Source organism: Pinus tabuliformis, chromosome 3_1 (genome assembly GCF_031772625.1).
Source record: "Pinus tabuliformis cultivar Carrire ecotype Pingquan chromosome 3_1, CPIR1, whole genome shotgun sequence".
NCBI lineage: Eukaryota > Viridiplantae > Streptophyta > Pinopsida > Pinales > Pinaceae > Pinus > Pinus tabuliformis.
In genome coordinates, this window is record NC_142301.1 from 627,774,533 (window position 1) to 627,783,614 (window position 9,082).

Here is a 9,082-nt window from a genome sequence, read left to right on the forward strand (position 1 = left end):
AATAAAAAAACCTCTTCTTTATTAATTCAAAACAAGTGAATACAATCAGGGAGTCTCAGATTCAGAGATTGATTATTAAGGCATTTATCAGTTATACTAACTCAATACAAGCTAGAAATTGAAGGCTTCCTAGCCTTTCACAGACTCTGTCTATGAATCAGAGAACTCAGAACAAGCAAGACTCGATTCTTTCCTATGAAAGTCTGGCCACTTTAGGTTCTCACCAGGATTATGAGTCCTGATGCGTAGGCTTCTCAGACTTATTACAGACTATGACTTCACACACACTAAGAACTTATCCGTGATGCAAGCAGATCGTCTACAAGATGCAGATGCAGAGTAGGGATGATTCTTGACTCAATGACTCCTAAACTCCAACTCTTGATGCCCCAAATGACTAAGTTCTCCCTTATTTATAAGAAAGTTGAGGAGATTAAAGGCATCTTGAGTGGGACCTTTGAAACTGACTTATATCTTTACCATAGATTTGTTGAGATGTGGGTCAAACCTCACCAGTAGTCGGAGAAGTGCTCCGAGTCTCAGTAAATCGTCCAGTCAGATTTTTCTAGATAAGGAATCATCCTTAAAGTGAATAGAGTGGGGACATAAAATATCCCATGATTTACATAGTGGATATGTTTGTCGGAATCCCACGATACCGGTTTATTATGTACACAATGGAGATTTTATCGGAATCCCACGATACCGGTCACACTCATTTTCAGGTGACTAGACATTATAGACTGTTGACACAGTGGATACCTTTATCGTGCAAGGCCCACGAGGAACAAATATAATTACATTGATTAAGATCCCAACATGTTTGTTCCAGGGAATCTTTGTTTGGGATATAAGCAAGTGTCCCATGCTTTAGTAAAGATTCTTTGGACAATCATGGGTTTACCTAAGACAATTTGATGTTTGATCTTTGTCATTACTACCCATTGGTGATGTTTGGCCATGAAATCTAGGAGGATCTCATTATCTGAATATTTGTTGAGATCAGAAACAATTGTACAAGGTAGATGAAAGCAGTCTCTTCCTTCGCATTTTTCACACTCCATCTGGTATCCGGATTCAAAATAGATAGGGTCCATGGCAGTTTTGTTAAGGCCAAACATTGTCCACCATTCTTTTAACCAGTCTGGGTGGTGATGAAGTTGGGTAAGAAACATAGACCCAAATTTGAGTAATGTATAATAAGTTTCCCCTGGCTTATCTCTACAAAGGAGATGCCACCATAGTTTTTTGTATCTAGAGAAATTATAGATGGTACCAGGGAAAATAAACCCTGGGTTGTGATGGGGCCACATCAATCTTAAATTAAATAATGGATCTTTGGTTCGGTTTATCACAAAATATTTGTGGTAAATGTTTATCCCATCATTTTCTTCTTGCCAGACTTCGATTAAATCTTTGAAATGAAGATTTAATGCTTCTTTTTGTTTCATCCAATTTTCTAGAATGTGTGAATACCATGTCAGGAATCCATCTACTAGACTTGGGATATATCTTCTTTTCTGGAACTAGGTGTTGTAGATCTTTATGAGGTTGGAGATTTGCATCTAGTACTTGTGTGTTTCTAAGCTACCAGGTTGGTTTCCAATTAACTGTATAGTCTTTCCATCTCATAAAGTTTAGGATTTGGTGGAATGTTTCATGATTTTGTTGGACATCCCATTCTGTGACGATGACCATAAGATGCGTTTGCTCTTGGATATTTTCTCTACTAAGGAAATCAGGAATACAATTTATGGCGCCTTTTATGTGCTCTATATCAAAATCAAAGTTTGAAAATAGGGCCTGCCATCTTGCAAACTTTGCTTCTCCTGGTTTTTTGATGTCCTTAGTCAGTAATTTTTTCATGGTAGAAGCATATGTTCTTAAGAGAAATCTTTTATTTATCAGATGTATGTCAAATTTGTCAATACAGTTCCAAGCTGCTTTGACTTCTTTTTCAATTGTGGAGTAATTTTGTTCAGCAGGATTCCATACACCTGAAGAAAATTGTATGATTTGTTCTTCCTCATCTTTAACATGTTTTAGCACACCACCCCATCCATAATCACTGGCATTAGATTCCACAATTTTGAAAAGACTTTCATCAGAGACATATAAAATGGGTAATACACGAACTTTTTCTTTGATTTTCTTGACAACACTTGTATGAGCTTCAATCCATGGACTGGGATCTTTCTCCAGATGCTGATTCAAAATTTTCCTATCCTGGTTACAATTTTTGTAGAAGTTACAAACATTGTTTAAAAGCAACCTAAAAATCATTGCAACTGTGTGTTATATTTGATCTCATCAGAAAATTTATCTGCAAATGCAATTGCATGTTGTTGCAAAGTGATTTGTCCATTTTCTATGATGTGGCCAAGAAATTTGATCTTTGTTTGGAAGATTTCCATTTTCTTCTTACTGAGCACCACTCTACTGTTTTTCACTATCTGTTTAAACCTGTACAAATGTTTAAAATATTCATCTAAAGATGTGGAAAAAACTAATATATCATCTATGTACACAATCATCCAATCAAATTATGGCTTAAATACTTGGTCCATAACTTGTTGAAACTTTGAGGGAGCATGTTTTAGACCAAATGGCATAACATTCCACTCGTAGTGTCCTAAGGGTACACTAAAAGCAGTTTTGAAGTGGTCTTCTTCCTTAACAGAAACTTGCCAAAATCTTGACTTCATGTCAAACTTTGAAAATATCTTGGCACCAGCAATTCTAGTAATCAAGTTTCCTTTGTGGGGAATTGGATAAGTATCATCTGCCATAACATTATTGAGTGGTTTGTAATTTATGACTAGCCATGGTACCCCCCTTATTTGCTCAGAGTGTTTATTTACATAAAATCCATAACAGTTCCAAGGACTGTTAGATTCTCTAATCAATTTTCGGCTTAATAAATCTTGGATTTCTTTCTGGCAGAGCTTCCTGTAAGCTTCATTCATGGGGATTGCTCTACTCTTGCAAGGTTTGCCTGCATACTCTGGCTTATACGGGAGATCAACAAAATATTGTTTCCTATGCCAAAAGGCATTAGGTTCTGTGGCACAACATTCTGTTTCTAAGAGTTTCCTTAAATCTGCAATCCTCTTTATCATACTTGGTTGTTTTAACTGGTCATCAATCTTGAGACAAGATTTTAACTCTTTGAGTTCTTCCAGTTTTGTCTCAGATTGATTCAATTCTTGCATAGCCTAAATCATAGTGGAAATCTTGGGCATAGAGACAAAAGGAAGTGTGATAGTTTGTAGATATCCTTCATGGCTAGGCACAGAAATGAAATACCTGGATCTGCCATCTTCCAGGCGTGCTGAACCATGTGGTTCAACAACTGCCAAAAAAGGATTTCCTAAGATGCAGTCTATGGGAATGTTACCTACTGCAAATTTCACATTCATGTAGTATTCTTCAAAACATATTGTGGCCTTAGGGACTTCATACTGAAAATTGAATCCATGTTCCCCTAGCCCTATGACTTCCCTCCTTGATTTTGTCCAATATCTAGCAGGGATTGATTTCTTATTCAAGACATTTATATCTGCTCCTGTGTCTAATAAAGTCTTTAAAGAAAAGACTTCATTTTGAACTTTGATTTGGAGCATAACATGATATTGTTGATGTTGCACAGCCATGATTTTCATATTGCTTAAGCCTTTGAAATCTGTAGGCTTGGTCTCATAGATTTCTACTTTGGGGTTTTTCTTAGGAAAGAATGGTGCTCCTGAGAAATTTGTTTCTTCTTCTGGGATTTTTCCTTTCTTTAATTCAGAGACCTGAGTTTTGAGCTCTGCAATTTCTTTTTTCAGAGTTTGGATTTCATGGCTTACTTCATGGAGAGTAAGTGTTCAACGTTTATCTTCTTGATGACTTCTTTGGAAGGATTTGGTATTCTTTTCAAAAGAAGCATCAACTAAAATAACTTTTGGAGTAGTTCCCTTACTTGTGGAAGTAGTTGTGGATCCTTGATTTTTGAGCATTGTCTGTAAGAATGTCTCCATGAGCTTTTCTTTCATCTCACCTTCTGGAAACATCTTTATCCCTGCTAATACTTTGGCTTCTTCATCATCACTAAGATGTGCCATGAAAACTTTAAATTTTTCTTTCTGAAGTAGTGCTGGTTGTTCTTCGGGGCTAATTTTAGAATCACTATTTGTTAGGTTGCAGTGGCAATAATCATAATCCATACAATCACAATTTTCAACAAAAAATATGTTATCTTGATCAGAAGATATATCTTCACTAATACTACTGGAACTTGATGTTTTAGTTAAATTGCAACAATTTTGGCCTAACATGTGTACTTATTTGATATGAAATTTTGGACAGTGATCTATTTTATGTAGTATAGAGCCACATTTAAAACACTGGATATGTACAAGTGGCTTTCTTTCTTCTTTCTTTCCTCTTTTTTGCTGAAATTTATGTGCTCTTTCTTGGGATTTCTTCCCTTTTTGTATTTTAGATCCTTCCCCAATGGGACATCTGTTTGAATTATGTCCTTGTTGTCCACATATCCAACATGTAATTTTGTTCCATGCCTCCTGTTTGTGTGTCCTAAGATGAATATCTTGAGGACTGTAGTAGTGAGTTCGAGGAACTCGTCTGTAATACCCTTTGGTTGGATTTTTCTTGTATTTTCTTGGTTGAATGGGATGACTGAATTTTTGTTTAGAACTTTTCTTCATTGCTTTCTTTGCCCTTTTTCTATGTACAACTGGATCATCTAGAGATAAGCCATACTTGTTACAGATAGATCTGCTATCAAGGAGCCTTGACAATTTTTGTATAGACTTATTTACTTTTAGATTTGTACATAAACCAACTAAAGCTTTTGTGATGCTGTAATAAATTTCTCCCCAAGTATAAGATTCATATGGATTCTGAAATACTTCCTGAATCTTTAAGTAGTCTACAAACTTGGAGGGGAGAGCAGCAAGATATATTTGTTTCTATAAGAGATTTTTTCTATCCTTTACCTTATATATTCTTGTACCCAATCTCTATGGAAATCTTCATACTGTGACATCTTTTTACATTTCAGATTCATCAAAATTTGTGTGTTTAGCTAATATCTCAGTTTCAGCACCACACCAATGTTCAAGAATCATTGAAGAGAGTGCGCATATATCTTGCTTTGTGAGCTGCCATCATCATTCACCACAATATCACATGCCTCATCTTTCACTATTTTTTCTATCATTTTCTTAAGGATTGTCGGAGGTGATTCTGCTTCCCACCATCTCTAGAGGGTTTGAGTGAAACATTGCATTAATGCTATTCATGCTTTGACTTCACGTTCTCCCTCCATACACATCAGCATGTATTCAGTGAACATTTGATCGATCATTTTCCGAATTTCTCTAGAGTTGAGATTGTCTATATTCCATTCTTTATGCAAATCAGGATGGAATATTTGGGATTCATGCAATCTTCCCTTACCATTGAGGTCAGGAGCAGGATATCGAGAAAATTGACTGGGAAAAGGTTCATAGACTGGCAAAAGATGTGCACCAGAAGAAGATTATGGTTTATCAGGATTTTCTTTGGGAAATAAATGAGGAAACCTTTCAACGGATTTTGACTAAATAGAAATAGGATGACAGAATAACATAGAAGTAGGAATATCTTTGTCTTTGGTAGAGATAGTGAGTTCTTCAAATTTGGAGGATAATTCTTTTATTCTTTCTTGGGTTAAATCTAAACCCATGTTGACTTCTTTCTCAATATCTCCATATTGATCTCTAATTTGTTCTGACAAAGACGTTGTGGCTCTAGTACCTTCTCGGACAAATCCTTCTAGAGTGGAAACAGAAAATTGGAATTCATTCAAATTTTTATTCGCAGTATTTACAAAGGCCTGTAATGACTCAATTTGTTCTTTTTGTGCAAAATGAGTTGAGGAGTGTATGACAAGGCCTTTTAGAGCAGTATTGGTCCAGTTTAACTGCTCACCTATTTTTTGTATTCTGCCATCAGCCCCTGTGGCAGATTCATCTGTTAGGATGAGGGGAGCAGCTCTAGCATACTGTATTTTTCTCCTAAAACAATCCCTTTATAGGGTGGAAAGACAGATGAAGATTCTATATTTGTTCCATCAAGGGTTGTCCATTGGTGCTTGGTGGAGATTTCTGCAGAGATCATTTGGATGTTGGTGCCTTCTTGTTGCTTTTTCCATTCATAAAAGGAAATCCATGAGTTTGTTTGGCTCATGTATTCCTTCCATTCTTCATAGAGGCTTTGTTTTTCTTCCATGGATGTTGTCATATTAAATTCATTTGAATCTGGGTGTGAAAACAAATCCCAATTCAACATTTTTTTCATCCATTTAGTATCCACTTTGTGTTTAGGACAACCTTCCATGAGAGAAAAGAATTTATACATTTCGGGTTTTGATGGCTGCTTACAGTCACCAGGCAATGGATTTTGAAATCTACATGATGGAATGAGCTCATCCATCTATTCAAGGTATCCCAACCCATATCTAGGCATACCAGCTAGATGCATTTTGTTGAACATCTCTGTTAGCCTGGGGTCTTCATTTTCAAGGGTAGGTAGTTCATGTATGACCAGGACTTCATCATGAGGAAAAGAGATGTCATTGCATTTGGGATTTGGGCAAGATTTTTTTAGAAGAGAAGAAGGTGCCTCCCCAGTTCTTGGATTATGGTTTTGATGGATGGTCATATGCACAAGATATTTTAGGTTATATAAAAGGTACTAATAATTATTAATTTAAATCTAAATGTTAGTACATGAAAAAAGTTTTTATCTCTAGAATATAAAATATTCTTATAATAATGATCTTCTATATTATTTACTTGTTGATTATAATCAAAGTTTCAAAAGCCCCAAGAGTTAGCTCAATTGGTCAAATCAGTGCCTCGCCAATCAGGAGATCACAGGGTCAACTCCCGAAACCTCTTGGGTTAGGTCAAGTAAATATGGTCGAGGGGTGTTGATCCCCTTCGGGTGGGGTCCACCCTAGATATTATTTCGTGGACGTAGCGGCTACCCAATGACCATGGGTATCCGTGAACCACAAGTGAAAAAAAAAATGTCTCAAAGTTTTACACATCTCATATATGGTTGGTTGTAACATCAATTACATTTGAGGTAAAGTCTAATCTCCATGTTGAGTGGCGAAAGAGTTACACATCTTCCTTGCACTAAAAAGTAGAAGTAGCACATATGGATGAAATTTTTTTTATTTTTTTTACTGTCACTTACTTTATCTATCTAATTATGGAACTCCGGCTACTGAAGCATACATGTACTATAACAATGCGCTTACCCATGTAGGGTAACCGGGTATGTGAAAAAATTGGCGATTTCATTGTATAAGCGATGAAGAACCCTAAATAGAATACTATTTCTTATCCAATATTCCTGAACCTAATGTTGGTCTATCAGATCTCTAGAGACCTATACTTAAAGCTCCGATTAGCGGAAAGATAGAATTACTCGCAGTGTATTGTGGCCAAATAGAAACGTCTTCCCCCCCCCTCCCTCCGTACGGATAGAAGTGGGTGAACGAAAATTTATTCCAGTTCCCGCATAGGAAATAAAGGTATAATATACCGAGGATAATTGGCTACTGTATATTGCTAACATCAGTAAATGCAACAATCGAGGATTTTGAGTAATTGGCCAAGCAACTGAAATGGCCAAAGTGGTAACAAATCCTGTCAAATAGGTCTGATGGAAAATCCGTCAATTCCCATTCTCCAATGAAAATCAATAAGTCCAGTTATACTCTTTATTCTTTCAATTGGATCAATAATTTATCAAATTGGAAATGGTAATGGACGGAATGTATATATAATGAAAAGGAGTTAGAGTAAACAAATACCTAGAGTATACCATCGAATCAGATCATTCCCTCCTTCTATGGGTGGGAAATAATGGGACTAAGGAACCCCAGATATAGGCAAACCAACAATTATAGTTGAGCGAGCCAAGGTAATTCGCTCATTATAGAAGATACTTTGCATCTCCACTGATAAAAACCCATACTTGATCCAAGATCTCAAGTATGGGTTTTTATCAGTGGATAAAAAAAATATTAATATGAAATGGATTTAACCTTTTTTATTGTGCATATTGATTAGTAAGCTAGACCCATACTGCGCGTTGTCTCATGCCATAAATAAACACGTACACTCAAGAAATCTGTTGGACAAGCGGATTCACACTGCTTACAACCTGCGCAGTCTTCTGTTCTTGGAGTAGAAGCAATTTGCTTAGCTTTACATCCTTCCCAAGGTATCATTTCCAATACATCTGTGGGACAAGCTCGTACGCATTAGGTACAACCAATACATGTATCATAAATTTTGACCGAATGTGCCATTGAATCTCCATTAGTTAGTAAAAAAATTTAATTTGATAAGATCATATATAGCCAAATCTTCTAATATATGCCCAATAAAGATGGCTAATAACGGGATATTATGAATATAAAACGAATCAATAATTGTAATCTCCATTATATTTGGAACCGATCTGTATTTTTTGGATCATTTCGATCCCCCCAGATCACCCCGAATATGGTCCAATCATGACAGGTAATTTTCCTAATGATTTTTATATGGATCAATCATGTTTTTGATCGACCGTAATACTATAGAGATTTTGATAGATTCTGGTCATATAGAATAGATATATCTTCTGAGATATACCTTATTTTTCGATAAGGTATAGATATACCGATATACTATGTTATCTACTATGGGCATTGACGTATTTTGTTTATAATTGACAATAAAATATATATTTTTTGTTATTACAATTTTTTATGTAATTATTATTTTTTATTTCTCTTAAACCATAATTAATATTAATATGAATATGAATACTAAATATTTTTTATTATAATTTTATATTTAATTTCTATATAAAATAAATATATGAAGTCATCACATTAATGTTGAATAAATTATATATATATCTATATATATATATATATATATTACATTGTTGTATACGTAAAATAAATTTTATTTATATTAATTTTTTAGGGGGTTATCTTCCAAATCTATTGAAAAGAACTAGTAATCTTCAT